General features: G+C 43.1%; 1 long non-coding RNA gene and 1 pseudogene across 2 annotated transcripts; one reads left to right on the top strand and one right to left on the bottom strand.

Moving 5' to 3' along the window:
* Positions 1-2,668: 2,668 nt before the first annotated feature.
* LOC121721031 lies at positions 2,669-5,947 on the top strand (annotated as a pseudogene).
* Positions 5,948-16,894: 10,947 nt separating this feature from the next.
* Positions 16,895-17,648, bottom strand: LOC121720732. 2 transcript variants are annotated; one of them, XR_006034615.1, is made up of 3 exons: positions 17,370-17,607; positions 17,180-17,279; positions 16,895-16,950 (listed from the first exon to the last, which is right to left on the bottom strand). It is a non-coding gene; the product is annotated as an uncharacterized LOC121720732 (long non-coding RNA). The 2 variants fall into 2 exon arrangements; XR_006034616.1 differs by having other exon boundaries at positions 16,916-17,279; positions 17,370-17,477; positions 17,571-17,648.
* Between the last annotated feature and the right edge of the window lie 2,035 nt (positions 17,649-19,683).

Here is a 19,683-nt window from a genome sequence, read left to right as displayed (position 1 = left end):
GTTGGTGTACGTCACTAAATGTACACATAAATTATTTTATTGTAAGGCCCCCCATGAACGAAAGTACACAAAACTTGGCATGCATTCAGAGGGTGTCATAATGATCCTACACTTTTAATTTCGTGCAGTTTTGACCTTGTCAGCCAGAGATATTGAGATGAAAACACCTAATTTTTTGCTTTTTCATTTTTAACTAGGTGGCGCTATACATGAAATAAGTGGTAATGGGATGGGTTGACATGCCCCCTTAAGACCAACATACATACAAAAGGTGGACCTCCTAGGCCCTACAGTTCTCGAGATATTCACAGAAAACTGTCTCCGGCCACCTACAGGCCAGTTGGTGTATAGTAACATAAATTAATTTATTGTGTGGCCCCCCATGAACGGAATTCCACGAAACTTGACGTGCATACAGAGGGTGTCATAATGATCCTACACTTCCAATTTCGTGCAGTTTTGACTATGTTAGGTCACAGATACCTTCAATTACAACACCTCATTTTTACTTTTTTGTGTTTAACTAGGTGGCGCTATACATGAAATGAGTGGTTATGGAATGGGTTGACATGGCCCCTTGAGATCAACATACAAAAAAAGAATGGTCCTCCTAAACCCTACGGTTTTCGAGATATTCACAGAAAACTGTGTCTGCCCTACCCTCCTTTCGGGGGGTCCAGTCCAGCGGGGGGGCTACAGATCAAAACGAAAAACGATGGTTCCATGCTATCCATGTGGGGTTACATGCCCACCAAGTTTCGTGTACCCCGGTCTTTCAGTGTCCCGGGACTCATTGACGGAAATTTGGGCATGCGAAAAAGAAAAAAAGAAAAAAAAAAAAAAAATCTGACTAAACCTATATGACCGCCGCTTCGCTGCGCGGCGGTCATAATAAGATAAGTCTGAATGTTTGTATAATATTCAAATCAGGTAATAAATAAACTTAGGTAACTTAGGTAGGGTAGACTAGGCTTTCATTTGTAAAATTGGCTTGAAATGTTTTAACCTGCAGCCAAGGCTACTTACAGATTGTGTGGCATTGTGCTAGTGTTTTTAACCAACCAATAAAGTTGTGTGAACAGTGTTTACATTAGCCTACATGTTAAACCCTGTAGACACAGACTAGGCCTAGTGATCAGGTCAGTGAACGTTTCTTAAAAGACAGCATTACCATGTAAAACACTGCTTTTGTCTTTGAACTCGACAAAACGCACCATCCCAGTTTAGGAGCATTTAATTCAACTATTTAGTTATTCACATTAGCCTTTGCTATACTGATAAAGTATGCCTATTTGCTTCACCTTTTGTCGATCTAGATGGCTCAAACTGCACGTATTCTTCATCAAATGAACTCGTTATGTCTATATTTCTGTCCAATATCACTAACTTTAACAACAGCCTATGCTACGTTGCTACACCAATTTCAACATCTTTTTCTGACAGAAGTTGAAAGTTTCAACTAGCCCACCTGTGACATCAATAAGCATATCTCTCCTCGCCGGGCTCACATTCCAGCTGACATTTCAGACGCATATCTGTAGTCACACAGACAGGGAAGCTATTCCAGCGCAAGCAATTCTGTTCGCGTTGCATCCGCGGCAAAAATTAACAATTAATAGGGGCTGCATTCACATAATCGTTGCTGGATCAGACAAGTTTTTAATTGGGCTCTAGTCTTACAACGCCTCGATGCGTTCGCGTCTGCGCGTGATTTGTAAACTCAGTTGTAACCCCATACCCAACACCCCCCCCCCCCCCCCCCCCCCATATTTTTTCATCGGATCTGCGCGAACCACGCAAGTCCCCTATTTTGGATTCAAAACGGCGAATTTCGCCGAAAGGTGAGGAGTTTTCATGCCTGTAGGAAACAGGGAAAATATCGCCTTGTGTGCCGAATCCGCACCGCCATGCTAAAAAGAATTCATCAATTGGGTTTAGAAAGGGGTGAACCAATCTCGGACCAGGGGCCTGTACTACGAAGCGGGGTTACTGGCTAATCTGGGTAACTTTGAGAGTAACTTGATCACGTGTGGCGTAACTTCCCGATTAGCTCGTACTACGAAAGGTGGATAGGTTTTAACCAAGGTATGCTCCCATGGCAATTTACGCTGCATCTCAAACCTGCTTCGAGCAGGTTATGTTCTTGGTTAACCCGAGGTTTCCGTTTAACCACACCCTTTATAAGTACCACCCCTCCATTAACAATTTCTCCCAAGACAATGCCGGCGTACCTGGATGATCCATACGACATTGGAGCGCAAATCGTGAGGGGCTCTCTTCGCAGGGCGAGGGTTTTTAGAGACCGACAGAATCCGCTGACATACCCGGACGATATTCTCTATGAAAGATATAGATTTTCAGCCAGCATCAACGTGCAGGTATTAGGTGTATTTGATATGTGATTATAGGCCATCATGTCCTTCTTTGTTCACCTTCTCTTCACCTATTGGACCCACATAGGCTAAAGTTTTGGTTTGCATTGAACATTTTAAACAATTATTTGTATATTTCACATTCCTTCTCCATTTTGTTTTTCATTCTTTTTCGTCCTCCACATGGGTTGGTCCTGTTGATCATTTTCAGGCGAAACAGTTTGCTTCATTTTTAGTCATGTTCCTAACTTCTGCAGGAATGTTACCAAAATTACCAACTAACTTTAAATTCTTAGATGACATGTGATCACCAGTACATGGTGACAAGCTTGGAAGCAAGGTGGCCAAGCTCAGTCCACGATTCCCGCATTTTTAGGGAGTCCACGCTATCTGCAAGATTTGAAGAAGGTAAGGCAATCGGCATCGCTTGCTGCTGGGGGACCGTGGATACTCATGCCTCTAACATCTAACACCATATGCTGACCCACAAGCAAGGCCGCAAAGAAGTTTCAATTCTGCCCACAGCATCACAAGGGCTAGAATTGAAATGACCTTTGGGATTTTAAAGGCACGTTTTGCATGTCTGAAAGGCCTTTGTGTAAAGCCAGAGAGGGCCTGTCAGGTTGTAGCTGCATGTGTGGTGCTACACAATATATAGCCACAATTAGAAAAGAAACGGTGCCAAATGACATTCCTTTGCCCCCAGACATTGTTGACCCCATGACCCTCCCACAGGGCGTGCAGTGAGAGAAGCAATCACTGACCAATTTTTATTTTAATATTATATATTATAATTGTATTTTATTATTTTAATTCATTAAAATAAAAAATAAAAACCCACACAACCAATAAACACACTCATGATCATTTATTTAAGTTCTCCCTTCCCTAAAAATTACAGAAAGAAAAACAATTAATGATTAATGATGACACACATTGATGGGCTGGTAAATGTGGATCTACTAGTAATACCTTCTTTTCATCCTCTAGCTTCTCAATTTCAAGCTTTAGTTTCTTCTTTAATTTGCAGTTGTGTTTTTTCAGTCAAATTCAAGCATACGCCTGTACAGGCAGCGCACATTGTCCGTCCCAGCCTACAGAACCCCCAAAAAGAAAATGTCTTATGCATAAAACATTTGAGCATGCGGAACCAAAGACAAAGCAAATGTACCCTTTGAGTCTGTGATGGCCGAGAGGAGGTTGCCTCAGGAGGGGACGGAGGCTGTAGCAACTCTTTCTGCAAAAGAATACAAGCAGAGACGGTTGATAACCTATCATTGATACAACTCACTCAGTACACACAGACGTAAAACTGGTCATGTAAAAAGTCATGTAGACTGGAAAGTCATAAGTGAAATAGGTCATCCTCTTAGATTATTGACTGTACAGTATAGCAGTGACAAAATGTTTCAACCTGGATGTGAGTGTCAGAATGGGCAGTCAGTGTGTCCTCACATCCTCTCGTCCTCCTCCTGAAAAATACATTACATTTGTGAGGCTGCACCTACATAATTAATTCACAGTTAATCCAATTTGATTCTTTCTTACAATTACCTGGGCCTGAGGATCACTGGATGTGCTGGGCTGTGGTGGCTGGAGGATCTCCACATGATCCCCCTCAACTGTACACAACACCACATGACGCAACACATAAATCACCATATTAACATAAAACTTGAATATCATATTACCCTGCACATTTCCACAGCACCAGGATCCGACTGAATGCCTCCCTCAACCCCCTCCATTCTCGACCTTCCACTATTATTTGCAATGGCCAACTCCTCAGCTACTGTAAAACACTCTGGTGCCTTTCCTCTTCCAGTAATGTTCAAAGACACCTTTTTCTTGTAAAGCCCTCCTTACACTGACAGACTTTGGAAAGATTTGCAAAGATTTGGAAAATATTTTTGAAAGACTACCGTCTCAGACCCTTTCACATCTAAAGACAAGTAGTAGAGACTAGTTGTCACAGACTATGATTTTGCAATGACTTGGGATCTTGCAGGGTCACTATTTATAAGACTGCAACTAGATTCCTTTAAATTATTACCCATCGTGCAATAGATTAACAGGAACTGAAATGATAGCCTACTAAACTCAAAGTCGTATTTTTGTGTTTCTGCAGCATTGTTTCATGCGTGACATCCCTACCGATATAGAGTTGTTCTGTCACGTGGAAAAGCCGACTAAATATGTATAAGAAATTACAAATATTAAGAATAACAAATAATCATATAGGCTACAGCTGTCGCCTACTTTGCCCCTTCCTGTTTGGTGTTGGAGAGAGGTCACTATTGGTTTTTATAGTTCACGTCACTATTTGCATGAGCCATGACTAGAAAGACTTGCGATAATATCAAACATGTTAGATATTGTCGTAACGGCAAAACTAGAAAAGGACTGACTCTGACTGACTTAAAACCACTACGATTGGCACCTTACACTTCTACACGATCTAGTTGACGGGAGCACGCCGCGATTCCAGTAGGGGAGAGCGGGGTTAGATGTCACACTTTTTACTTAAAATTAGTTTCCACAATTTACCTTCGTTACTACCAGTTGTTGCTTTTTTACATCAATTTGCAATAGACCAATTTCACAGTGTCCAGGTGTCCGGCCTCATTGATGTTAATGATACCTTAATTGGCAGGGTAAAACGTCTTCCTGTTTCTGTCTTTCCTGTGGACTTTTCTTTTGCTGTCTATGGGACAGTGCTCTTCCACAGGAAGTTGATTTACACAGCGGCTCCATCTTGTGAAATGGGCTAATTGAGTGTGCATCTAATGTAACAGCGGTGTCTTCGCGGAGACATTCACTCTCCAGTTTCATTTTTGCCGTTCTTGCGAGCGACCTAATAGACTACGATATGGGAAATACTTTCAATACGATCAGCTTCAGAAATGAATGGGTTTTCCTTAGTCTGTGCTAGGCTACACCTTTCCACCAAGTTGTACGAAAATTGTGGTTTTTGCGATGTTGACAAACATGCGTAGCACATGGAAGCTCTTGATAGTGCATGACACGTCTATAAAAACAATATATTTATGGAAGACATGTACCTCGGATTAGTATTGCTGTTTATTGTTAAACTGCAATTTTTAGCAGCCAGCGGATGACATTCAGCTTACTATGCTTCCGGACAATATTTTGTGTCTCCCCTAATTATTAAGCAGTGGCACCGCTAAATGAAGAGGAAACACTGAGAAGAATGTTATTGTTTTAAATAGGCTACATCAATACAATATATAATGTGAGTCAGTGTATCGTAATGTAATGTAATGTAAAGTGAAACTGGACGGGCCATAATAACCTCTGACTAGTTCTAGTAGTAGTAGTAACCTCTGACTACTAAGCGCAGCTTTTTAGCCCCTCCTCTGACAATGGCGTCAGCTTTTGTAGTTATCCCCGTAGACCTCGGTACACACACTGTACAAGAGTCTCTCCAGAGACGGAGGGTATTTCGGGATAGATCCGATCCCTTAACATTTTCTGAGGATATTCTTTATGAGAGATACAGGCTACACACCGCTACGTGTAGCCTGGAGAAGAAGATGGGAGTTGGTGAAAAGTAAACTTGCTGCAGGTGAAGCCAGATCGGGTAGCGGATCTGTAGTTCGATGGAATGAGACATAAGAAACTACAAATTTGACTTGCATGATGTCGCAATACATTGTACTTTCATAAAATCATGCAATTTATTCTACCTTGTATATGGACATCGTTATTTGCAAAGCTGTTGCTGGATAAACAAATAGCGTGTGTGCGACAGGAAAAGTTCTTTGGTGTTGCTTTAACAGTCAAAACGTATGTAGCCCTCCCACCTATAGTCTGGCTCATAATTCTACTTTGTCTAGGGGTTGTGAAACTACAATGGTGGGATGCACATCAAAATGTAACTTATCATATTAAACAATAATACACTCTTAATCGTTTTACTAACCAACTCAGACACTGTTATAGAATTGACGTACAAAACCAAAGATGCATTTATTCACACCCAGTTCTTAATTGTGAATCACCACAGATAATAGTTTATCTGCAAACAGTTCAAACAGAGAACAAGAAAATCAACCAAGCAAATGTCCTACTGGCCAGTATAACTAAAGTTGGCGCGCTTTCATTGGAGTTCACAGGAATAAATCGGGAGAATCACAGTAGCAGTATGGCGTGCAAAATATTCCACTCACTACCAGCCTTTCCTGTCGTACGAATCCAGTGCTGCCATAGAAGTCGGAAATCCTGTAGTCATCCACGCCTTGGAACGAATGCCCAGCCGTGGTTCACGTCTCTGGCACAGTTTAAGTCCACTAGCACAAAAGCGGTCAAGTAACTAGCCTGTCACGGTTTCTAAAGCCTTATCAATTTTCCCCGCGGTAACTGACTTTTTTTGTCCTCGCGTTCGTGTAACAGATGCCAGCTAGCTTAGCTGTGCTAATGGAACGTTGGTAAACCTCACTCCCATTGGTCTCTTTAAAGTGCAAAGGTGGCACCACCTTCGATGTACATTATCCACCTAGTTGAGTGTCCTGTCGTCCATTATCCCTTACACAACCAACAGCTATGTCAGTGACACAAATAGGCATTTTGTATTCTGCAAATTCATATTATAGGTATGAGACTTGTTAAGAAAAATCACCTCCATAGTCACCCTGGACTCACAAGCCGACAGTCTCCTCATCGTCCCTGTCCTGGAAGAATCAGGGTAACATATTATAGCCAATTCTTTTCAAAATTCTGGCAACATTTAGAAGAATGCATAACACTTTGCTTTGACACTTAGGCTGCCTCTGTTTGGAGAGTGAATACATCCACTGTCGGCGGCTCCGTTAATACTATGTTCATACCTTCAACTGACAAAATGAATTAAAGCAACTCCATAGAGTTTTTCAACCTTCATAATATACTTCCAAGACCCTTGTGATGGTACATCGACTTACAATAGGTTGAATGACACGTGTGCCATAGCCTGACAGGGTCTGTATCGCTTTTACTGGCACTACGGAACTTTAGGGTCTTCATGAATCAAGTATCTTCATGAATCAAGTAATGCTAGTAGTGGAGCGAATTATCGATCTGGTAGATAGTAAACACTAACATGCTAGTTTTCAATGGTTAGCATGCTATCGTCAGCATTCTCGTACTGATTTGAGCATTGCAATCGATGACATGCAAATCGCAAATGTTTCATCGAAAATTTTTAGTCTACTAAACATGTAGAAAGTATGAAAGGAGGAAGATTTGTAATATTATCAGCAAGCATCTTCGGTAGAGGAATTTAACGTAGGCTATGTTTTTGGGAAGTGAATCGATGCTGTAAACAAAACCGTTGTTTTGCTGTGTGTACAGAAGGCAAGTAGCCTGGGTGCCAGCCGAACTTAGTCCCGCCCACAACATTTGAGGTCGGGAAGTTCAGTCTGGCATTGCTCCGTTGTGGAGCAACTTTGCTCGAACCAGAGCTGTTCGGACCAATCAAATCGGGCTTTACGATGATAGACAGTTGAGCAACAGCGCCTCACCTATCACGTCATCTGAGCATGCTTAGGTTGATTTTGTTTGCAACAAAAATGCTATGACTAGAAGGATATCAATGGCTTCTTATACCCCATATGGAAAACTGCATATTATTTCAATGAGGTTTTATCACTGAAAACGTTTAGGCTATTTCTGACAACTTTGGCCAAAGTTGAGATGTGGGAAAACTCATGGTTTCACTTTCATCAAGGGAAAACAGCGTGTTGCATTGTGACATGTTGTTCCCTCGTTCAGTTGAAATCTCTGATTGACCATCTGTTCGAGGGATTTGCAATAGCCTTCCCCAGCTGTTTATAACATGTCTGTAGCATATCGGTGTTAAATGGAATTATTTTTAAAAAACGGAGGGGAAATATCAGTTTTTCCTAATAGCCTACCCTGCTATGTATCTCTTAGATTTCGCTAACGAGTGTTGTACCTGTAGGAGATATTGACGGCACAATAACTTTTACAAAAGACCAGAAAACAATATTAAGGCATTTGTGGAGAAGAAGGATGGTTTGTGTGTTCTTCTTACATCTCACGGTAAGCTATTTTGTTGCTCTGATGGGTTAGGTCTATCCAATTGAGTGCAGAGGCATTCCCCCCCTGTATCGGTTGAAACACACCATAATTACATCCCAATGGAGCAGTATCAGACTCACATTCTGACTAGAGTTTGAGTATGACAATGTCAGGCTAGAAGGTGAGAGAAATCACGTTTCTATTTCTGCAGCTGAAGTGGCATGCTCTTATACACCACGTTCGCAACCAGCACACCTGGGCTACTGGATCGTGTGAGCATGAACCACTGGGCGATGGTACCCAGGAAAAAACATGGATAGAACAAGGCAATTCTAATTTAGGAGTGGAGAGATTTGTAAATTGCTTTGAATGGACTTTTGTCCTTCTCACAATATGATGATGTCTGATTACAGGTTCAGCAGCTCACCAAGCATTAGTAGCCATCGTCCTGGATAAGCGTTGGTTGAAGAAGTTCATCAACTTCAGGTATGTACATTACCTTTTGTTTACACTAATACCAGTGTCTTACAAGAAAGTTATCCTGAGTGGTGCTACTATAGCCTATTTCAATAACTAGATAAAAAAAGCTGTTTTTTGCAGATCAGTATGTTTAGTAGCATGTTAGTTACTATCAAAGCAAAATAACACTGAAGTGTTTGTTCTCCCACACTGCAGGACTACATCAGATCTGGAAAACTTCCAAAATCACATACTCATGTATGCAGGGAAGCGGTACTCCTACAACGCAGCAGTGTATCACATGCGGACTCTACTTGCAGCAATAGACTACAACTGTCATAATCACTGGCTCCCTTGAAGAAACAGAGATGGGCACAAGATGTACGTTTTTAGCATCTGTTGAGCTATTCCCTTTTGGAATCTTGTAGTGTATTTTCTGGCAGTTGTAAATCAAGACTGGTCTACAATTGGTACATTATTTCTAGTTACAGACGATACTACAACAAGCGGTCCAAATTCTGGAGTGTCTACACATTGAAGGTGAAAAAGGATTACTCCTACATTCCAGACCTGCAGAGGGTCATCATTGCAAAGAGGCTGCAAAGTGGAGGTGGTCTTCCTAGGAAACAGACCCTCAGGCCAGTTGATCCCAGGCACTTAGGTCTTCTGGCTCCAGTACAGCCACCCCCAACAGCAGAGCTAGTTAGGGCACATGTGACTCGTGGTGAAGGTGTTCCCCAAAGTCAATGATGTGTGTGCGCGCGTACCATGCATGTGTGTGTAAATACCGCTAAAGGTGTGAAAATACAAGTTTGTCCTGTTTTGCAAAAATGTCTGTATTTATTTTCAAACAAGTGAAAAGGATAAATAGAACAAACTATTTACAGGAACATTCTAACTATTGTTATTATTGTCTACATGAGCCGGCGATCCCTGGAACCTATATACTGTGCCCTTGGGTCTGGAAAAGCAGCTCAGGATGACGACTCTGTTGCCCACCCCAAGGTGACCATGCTGCCAGAGCACAAACTGGCGATAGGCTGAGTGTCTATTTTGCCTTTGCTCTACCCTTGGCTCCTGGTTATCTTCAATAGCAAATATGTCGTTCCAGGCTGCCCGAGCCAACCGCAACACCCCTTCGTCCAGTATATACAGGCGCATATGGGCCATGTTACTGACGTAGGTGTCTGGCGTTTGCCTGCAGCAGGGTCTTTCAAGGTCAGTGTTCATTTCCCTGCAGTTTGAACAGGTGCACCACTGGAGAACACCTCCATCAGGGACTCTCAGCTGTTCAGAATCCTCCAGCAAGGCCAACATATCAAACATCAAGCCATCAAGTGCATCCCTTTGCTGAGGCCTTATAGTTGGGTCATTTATGGCAGTTATCATTTAAAGGGTTATTTTTCAAAATTTTCTTCCGGGGGAGCATGCCCCCAGACCCCCCTAGTATTTGCCCCAAATATACCATCGGGGGGGGGTCACTCCGTGCTACGTATATTTTCCTTTTTTTTTAACCTTTGCCAATCACACCCCTGGTATATATACTTATACTTATGAATGAGACATTCAAAGCATAGTGCTGCGGAAGAAAAGTGCACAGGTTGGAAAAACTTTTTCTCCCGCATATGGGTAGCCTACTGATCTTCAACCTGAATCGTCAGGTTGCTAGCAGTGGAAATGTAGCAGAGGGATGACAATGTAATAAGGTAAAATCTGAATCTCACCATGTCACCGAATCAGGGGAGCAATGAGCTCGTTTTCCTGCAATAAGATGGTCCTATCGAGGGTAATATGAGACAACGACACTCGAAGTGTGTTCCTAATGTCACGTATGCACACCTAACAGATGGCATATTGCTACCATTTCTTCTGTGAGGCCTCACAATCGCAATTTGTCACGCAACATTTTTTTTTTATTTTTCCTTGTGGTCCAGTAGCGCTGGAAAGTAGCAACATTGAGCTCCCCAACATTAATACCAGCCCCGATCTGCAAGTTGCAGCCAGGGGGTTCTGCAAAGGTAGCACACAGTCGAAAGTGGCACACAGTCTATGAACAGGGGGGCGACATATTCTTATTTCGCCCATGGCGCAGGATTGCCTTCCACCGGCCCTGTACCAATGGAAGAAGGATGCTCTTGCAGGTTGTAATGGAGCTGGCAATATGTAAGGTAGTTTGTCCTTTCCATATGAAGATTCAAAGAGTCATCATCAGGTGGGACACGGATTGTACACTTATTCTTCAGTTTGTGCCATTTGGAAACTCTGGCCTGCCCGCAGCTCACATCTGCACTCTCAGCATAAATGACGGAGAGGCCTTCATATCCACTCCGACTTCATGTTTTAATTCCAGACTCTCAACCACTCGTCCCAGGAGCTCTCTTGCCTCAGAATTGATCTTCACCTTCTCCAACACCACCTTCTTCCCATGCCCGTGGACACTGCCAGTATGATGATATCTGCAACCTCTTCCTAGAGCATGGCACGGCAGATGATTAACGCATGCTTGTGCTTAATCAGCTGATCACCTCTGACTTGCTGTGAGACGTAAGCTGCTTGGACATACACATATTATGTGTCCTCACACCTTCTTCATGATGATGCAGGACTCCTTGGACACTAATCACAGTTCCGTTACCGTGTTCAAAACTGAAAATGCAATGCCGTTTAATCTTGTGAGCATCGCTTTTCACAGTGACATTACATTGCTCATCTATTTGCTTGTTGGCCCTTGTGTCTGGATTGTCTGAATTCTTTAGCCCTGTTGTTAGACAGGAAGCATTACATGTTTCTACTTGAGCTCCCTCCAGAGACTCTTTGCATATGGAGCTCTCTGGGCTGAACATTTCCACATCCTGAGGAATGCATGGTGTTTCATTTAAACTTAGACTGGGGCTATTTCCAGTGGGAATGCCAGAAAATCTACAATCTGATAAGCATGGTTTGGATGCTTCTGTCCATTGGGAGAACTCACTTTATTGAGAGGACAATCAACAAGTCAGAGAAATTCTCGTCACTTCTATCTGTTGACGTCTTATTGTGGTTGCAGGTTTCATAGATGCAGAATCCATCGGCTTGGAATGGTTTAAAGAGATTGTTCTTTGTCCTCAGCAAGTTTAAATCTGGCTCTCGGGGTCCATCCTGTTATCCATTGCTTAATTGTGATTGGCTACCTGGATAAGATGGGGTTGTGCTCCTGGAGGTCTTTCGCCGTAGTATTCCATTGTAAGCAGACGCTCATAAATGATATATATAGCCTCGGAAACATAGAGACGTCGAGCTATATCCTCACTTGAAGGAGCTTGTGTGGACAAATAGGGTGAAGAGTTAAATGGCAATGATATTATTATATACTCGTTAATCTGACTCCATTTGATTAATAATTTGTATCACCAATCAATTACCAAGTAACTAGTTTATCAGCTATGGAGGAGAATGGCATGGCACACTACGATAATTGAAGATATACTATTGGTAGGCAAATGAACAATTTAATAGGCATTAAGTCTTAAAGGTAAATGTAACCCATATCACTTCAGTTGAATGTACAAGTAAACTCACATAGTCTACTGTAACAAAGTAGCAAAAGGTGTCATGAGCTCTCTCTCTGCCTGGTAACACGTGCTGATTGAAGTCTGATGACCTCCACCTGTTCCTGCTCTGCTCTGCCTCACCCTCGTTAACCTACCAGCTGCACTGCATTCACCACTCATCATGTCCTGTATATAAAGCCTTGCTTTTCAGTCCACACTTGTCAGATCGTCTGCAACCAGCACCAGTTACCTGCCTGTTTTGGAAAACGCCTCTGACTCTTTGCCTGTGATCCCAGACCCGCTCGACTACTTCTGTGTTCTCCAGCCCCGGTAATCTTGACCTGCCTTCCGTCCCTCTTCTACGAATACCGCCTAGTCCTTGACTGTACTGCTGCTTCGTTTCAATTGCTGTTGTGTGTGTGCTTCCCCCAGGACTTCCCGGATCATCCAGCTCCTGCCATCGCTGTTCGGCTACTGGGGGAACACACACACGCAGACTCTTGGAACTCCTGTACCCCCCCCGGAACCCCCTTAACCCCCAACCCTTAAATAAACTTTTGAACGTGACGCTTTTGTGGTCCTCGTCCTGTTTGGTGTCTGACAAAAGGTAACAAAAGGTAACAAAGGAAACTTAACCAATTCACAGAGGTAACCTTGACAAGTTAAAGATAACAGATACACCAGATAAAACAATACAAACCCAGAGATGGAGAAAGGGGGAGAGAGAAAGAGAGAGAGAGAGAGAGAAAGACAAAGGGAGACAGAGAGAGAGAGGAAGAGAGAGAGACCCAGAGAAGAGGTCCAAGGTGGAAAAGAAGATAAGATGGGAAAAGAAGCCCCAAGATGGGAAAGAAGGCAGAAGACAGAAGAAGAGAACCCCAAGATCGGAGAGAAGACAGAAGACAAGAAGGCAGAAGACCAGAAGGCAGAAGCAGAAGAACCCTGGAGGACCAGAGCCTCCACTTTTATCATTCACTTGGGCCACCCCCGACTCATCAGAGCCTTTGTTGTCTGAGGTGGATGGGTGTGGCCCAGGTGGATATCATAACTTTATGCTGCAGTTTAATTCTTAATCTACAACTATGCACAGATACATTCAATTGTATCAAAACCATAATCAGACTGTTGCCCACATTACAAGTATTAATTCAAGACCAAACATGAATGTATTATTCACAACACATATTTACAGAGCAATACTGTATGATAATGAGGTTGGCCTATCTCACCAGAAGACATCAAGTAGGCCCAGGACTGAGTTATCTCTCAGTAGAGGGACCAGAACAAGGAGCAAATGGTCACTTTATGCATGAGCGGGTGTTGGGGATCTTTGCCCATGGCCAGCTAAGACAATACAGATCAAACACAGGCATCCACACATGTAAATTGACTGCAAAAGGCATTCTTGAGAAATGCATAAGGTTTGGGCAAAAGACGGGCCTTACACCATCCTCATCAATTAAGATTTCAGCCATTGTTTCAACAGCCTGGATGTTCAGTCTTGCTTCTCTCTTTGGGCGTTGGTTTTCCCGCTTGTACCTCAGGACCCTGTCTTCCTCCTGTGGTTTACGGATCTGTGTGGGCATTAATGGTTGACGGGTTGCTGTTGCCACCATCCTTTACCAGGTGTAGGGCATTGATTCGCACCACTTCTGCCCCTTGGCATGGGCTCTCTCTCCACCGCCATACTTCAATTGACACACTAATGACCTCCTGGCATACTTCCTCTGAGACAGTCCTTCCGCATCAGCGTTGTTTTTCCCAGGGAGATATCGGATTGTGAAATTGAAATCAGCTAATTCTGCCACCCATCTGTGTCCGGTGGCGTTGAGCTTGACAGAGGTGAGCACATATGTCAAGGGTTTGTTGTCCGAATACATCACAGATGAGAGGGCATTGAACAAGTAGTCACGGAAACGATCGCACAGAGCCCACTTCAGTGCCAAAAATTACAACTTCTCAGAATCGAGATGGTAGTTCTTCTCTGATGGACTAAGGGTATGCAAACCATAAACTATCACCCTCATCTTTCGACTGTTAAAGTACCACACCCAATTCTTCCAGAGATGCATTGCAGTGTAACACAAATTGCTGATGTCTATCAGCTGGTTCAGGACATCTTGGTGATGGTTGGTCTACTGTATTGTGGTGTGTGATGATAGGTGCCTTACTTTTCCGGTGGCAGGTGTCTGGCAGGTCTGACCTGATGGTATCATCATGTGGATGGTAAAAGTGTTCTCACTGAAATAAACAGGTACAGTGCGGTCTCTCAATTTATGCTTGATTTCATGCACTTGATGTGTATGGGAGTGGTGAATAAGCTCATTTGGTTGTGGATGTGAGGCCCTGTACCCACAAGAATCAGCAAATAAGCAATTACAACCATATCAGAAAAAAAGATAGTAATAGAAAAGTTGTTGAACCTAAAAAAACGGATCCATTACAGAGACTTAGCACTAGCAGGCTAGAGTTAGCAGACTGGTTAAGCTTTGTGGTGGCTGGCTCTAGCTCATTGCTTCATTGCTTCTAGTTCATTGCTTTTTGTGAAAGTGTTTCTAGTTTCTACTTATCTCAATAAGGTACATAAATCAAGAGCCTATGTTGAGTACAAATATGTCTTCTGAAGGCCTAAACAGAGCCCAGCCAAAAACTACAATTCAATTTGGATCAATTTTGAGGGACAGCTATGACCATGCAGGATCATCCAGACCAAATGTGACTATTTCGCTACATACTATTCCTATTATGTACCAGCATGCAACATTTGAGCCTCTTACATGGTTTAGTTCTTGCGCTATGGGCTTGTGAACTTTGACAAAAAAAAGAGGCCTGTCAGGATCCTGCCTGGATGGAGTGACTTTGTGCCACCGTGGTGGCCACTTTGTGTAGTGTCCTGTGTTTGCCTGGTTCCCCTGTGCTTTGTGTTACCTGCCTGTCACCTGTCTGTCTCCGCCCCATCTCCTTATTTGGTCTGTGCTTCCCGTCTTGTTAGTTTTTCCCTCCGTTTCTGCTTCCACACCTGTTTCCCGTTATTGTCTCGTTGGTCTCGTCCAGTCCTCTTGTCGTTCTGTTAATTGGTCTGTGTATTTCTACCCTCCTGTTTCTGTTCCTGGTCGTATTGTCTCTCTGTTTACCCTGTCTGTTAGTTTGTCAGTCATTAAAGTGTGGTTTTCTAAATTATGCCTGGAGGAGTCTTGCGCTTGGGTCCTATCCGCCTACCCTGACAAGGCCGAACAAAATCGACACCCCCCTCTCCCCGCAAAACTGGCTGTATCTTGGAAAGTATTAATCTTACATAAAAGTAATTTTACAGTGTGTGTCCTGGGTAACATAGGTACACCTGGTATTTTTTTCAGAATTTTTTGAGACCTAAGTGAGTGGGCCCTGGTTGAATTGACGTGGAATGACCCTGCTATGGACAAGGTTGGTGAGTGGTGACGGTGTATGGACTGGCCACTGTTAGCGTTGTTGTCAGTTTGTGAAAATGAGCAGTGAAGCTGCAAAGAAAAAAAGGCTGTGTAGCTATAAAAAAGAGTGAGAAGCCAAAAAGCCATTGGGGTAAAGCAGTTGCCAATGACCCAAGAAAAGCGTTTTGCACAGTATGCCGCCGAGAACTATCAATTAGCGAGAATGATTTAAGTCGCCATGAAAAGTTGGACAAAAAGGCTGTGCATGCGAAAGGATCTAGCAACATTGGTATATTGTTCGCCACATCTATGGCTGAAATCGACAAAATTGCTGCAAGTGAGGTAGCCTATGTATACCATACAATCAACCACGGTCTTAGCTATAACAGCACTGACTGCACTGTGAAGTTAAATGGAACTTTATTTCAAGACTCCTTAATTGGCAAGAAGATTCACTTGGGAAGGACCAATACTGATGTGACCCCCAGGGGGTGCTCAAGCTCACAATTTGTATAGCTAAGCTAGGCCACCAAACAGAGCTCTCCCTCAAACTATCTAGGCAGGTTATGTCCAATGAAGGAAGAAGAATGGAACTGATGTAATCAAAAAATACACATTTATTAGACACTAGACAGACACTATAAATACACTGATCGGCAATTAGGACAAGCAAATGTTCCACATAGGCAACAGTGGATGAAATTCTACAATAAATAACAACGAATGAATAGGTCTTCCAGATGAGTTACAGTGTATAAAGTCAAATACATTAATAAATACTTCACATACACAATCTAAAAACACTCCAATCTGAAAGAGGCACTTCACATCAAATGGGCCGTACACACAGACACGGCGGTTCACACTTCACACTAGTGAGCACTGCAAACGAAGCACTGTCCCCATAAGAAATATTGCACCATTCCCAGGCCGAACACGTATTACAATGACTGGCAGACAAAGAAACAAACAAAACATTTAAGATAACAGGTTACCACCAGCAGGCTTCCCCCTAGGCCCACCTAAGTTCCCAGTAAACATTCAACAGATGTGGTAGGTCCCCGAGGCACATACATACATTAATTGAAATAAAATAGTTAATTCCAGGAAAAACAGTGGCTTGGACAGACGAAGGCAATCCTCCTGTAATAAAAAGCATAAATGGTTTGTAATGCTACGTTTGGTAGCATCGTAGCATAAACGCCAAAGTCAATTGTACGAAGGCCAATATCTTATTCAAATGGCTGCAGTCAGCTGGTTACGCTTTTTAAACTGCGGCACTACTTCCTATTACTAAATGTAGTAACAATTAAATCAGGACTAAATCTCCGATTGAAAGACTAGCTACGTAAAAGGAGTTGAATGAACTTACGTTTTTAAGACCAGCCAAGATGAATTAGACGAACCAATAAAGTTATACCAGTGTGGATGACTAATAGCTGTGCACACTCTCGCCAGCATCAGCGTTGCTTCTGCCCATAGACAATATCAAGACAGGAAACGGTCAGAGCTAAAAATACTACTTGTTACGTCTGAAGGAAAAGGGGAGCAAGTAAACTTACGTTGCTGCAAACCAGTGTGGATTCACTACTCGCTATTATGCGAGCAAAGTAGACTTGAAACTGCGTGTACCATTTACTGGTCACCATACGCACAGACACCAGGCCGAGCTACAAACAAACAATGAACCGTGTTAAGTGCTACTCGATGGAAACAAGTTTAGTGTTAGAGACCAATAGACGTAACCTTCTGAAAAGACTCACGTTCTCCTGTTTGCACAGCTTATTCCACAAAGCTCACTCAACGCACACCGCATTATTGTTCTCCTGTCAGCATCTCACTCCACATTTAAAAGGAAGCGCTACTGGTACCACCTGATCCAAATAATCAGCGTCAGTGGGACGGCCTTCAAGCTGCGCTTCCTGTCTCAACCACCCTACCCACTACATTGAGATGATCACCATGAACGTCTTAGGACCAAGTACTGTGGGGAAAATGTTGGCTTACCTTTCTCCAGCCGAAGGTGAGCCCGTCTATTTTTCATTTGCCAGCGATGCCTCAAATAAGGGAAATAGAAAAAATGTTTCCAGTATGCGTGAGGTATTTCTCTGTCCGATGGCGTGCAATCCAAGCTGCTTGACTTTTATGAAGACAGCGATGAAACGGCAAATGGCATATACCAAGCTCTAATGACCTGCCTGGAAAATTATGAGCTGGATATTAGAAACATCACTGCATATTCAGCCGATAATGAGAATGTCAATATGGAAAACATCACCCTGTTTACAAATTACTCAGCAGCACAAACGATGGCATTCTGAAAGCGAATTGTCCGGTCCACATCGCTCCTCATGCCTGCAAGCACGCCAGCGATCAGCTGTCAGTGGACATAGAGAGCCTTGTTTGGAAAATATACAGCCACTTCTCAGTGTCAGCTTCTCGAAGAGAGGAATGCGTTCCTTTTTTGCACGCGATTGCTCTCTCCTCATCCAGCTGTCAGTCGTCTCCTAGAAACCTGACCTGCTCTTACCTCATATTTCAGGTCCCTTGGGGACTCTGTCCGGTGGCACTGAGGAGAACGTTTGAGGATGAAGTAAAAACCGACACTGCTGAGATTTATCTGTGCTTTTTCCACAATGTGGGAAGTGTTTTTGATCAACTTTTTTAAGAAGCTAGAGTTAACAGATCTCTGCACATGGCCGGATCTAGAATAGGGCTGGGAGGGGCAATGCCCCCCCCCCCCCCAAATATTTCTTCTGTCCCACCTAATTGGTCAATTTTATTTGACAGGTATTGAATCTGCCAATCACACTTTTCTAATTTGCTGCTTGGATAGTATAAATTTCCGAGCAGCAGCGTTCCCCTACCATTCACTGTGTGAATAGCACTTGCTGTTTCATACTTCAGTAGAGAGGGTTATCATATTTCCATAAAGGTTATACTAGATATAATATAGATTATTGTTATTGGTTTAAATAAAGACCTTTAACTGTAGTGTTAGTGTTTGTATAATTCTCGTTTTGAATAAGGTTCGTTTTTTAGCTAATGTGCATGTTAGCTTTCTAAGGTGATCTAGCCAGTTAGTTTGTTAACATTTGTCATTCCTTAACTGTGTTATAAGCAGGGTGGGAATTTTGCGGCAGCCACGTCGTTGCCCCTTTGAAAATCTGAGGTTCACAGGCCACTGTGGCCTTGGTGCCCCTTTCTTTCGATATTCGGCTTTGCATCCGACTAGCGATTTTTATTTAGTTTATGGCCTGTCAAATTAAGCTTAGCATTCACAGCGCAAATTAATTTAAGTATTTTACCCAGTGGAGAAAGTGACATGTGATATCACATCACATGAAAGAGGGGGTCATCCCGATGTTCCCCGCTCGGAGAACATAGGACCCTTTTTCAGAAAAAGGGGGCTGAAAGTGTCCCACAATTTGGGTTGAGTGTCCCTCATTTGGGGTTGAGGAAGTTGGCAACCCTAGGTGTATTTCTGATGCTGGAGGGCATAATCTAGTAACTCATTGGCGATTGGCAGTTTTCAGTTCCAAAACTGTCTCCATAACTCGCTTGAAAAGCGCTGACATCTTTTTCCATGGTCTCTGGGCGTGTCGCCACTGTTTTTTCCACATTTTCTCCACCACTCTGGCCTGTCAGTCACTCTCCACTCCTCAGGCTCCTGATTGGCACTCACTGAGCATTCTTTAGGTGGCTGGCTCACTGCTAAGCTAGCTACCTTGGCACCCTGCCTCTTTGGAAATCATAAAAACGCTAAGGGGATTTTCAAACGGAACATTGAAACCTCTTCAGTGTAATAGAGGGAGGCTGCTACAGCTTGGCCACTGTTGTGGAAGTCTGGCTCCCAAGCAGAGAGGATGCCTGGTC

The sequence above is a fragment of the Alosa sapidissima genome, chromosome 10, assembly GCF_018492685.1.
Source record: "Alosa sapidissima isolate fAloSap1 chromosome 10, fAloSap1.pri, whole genome shotgun sequence".
Lineage (NCBI taxonomy): Eukaryota > Metazoa > Chordata > Actinopteri > Clupeiformes > Clupeidae > Alosa > Alosa sapidissima.
The sequence above is the reverse complement of the archived record's forward strand: the minus strand, read 5'-3'. Positions and strand labels throughout refer to the sequence as shown.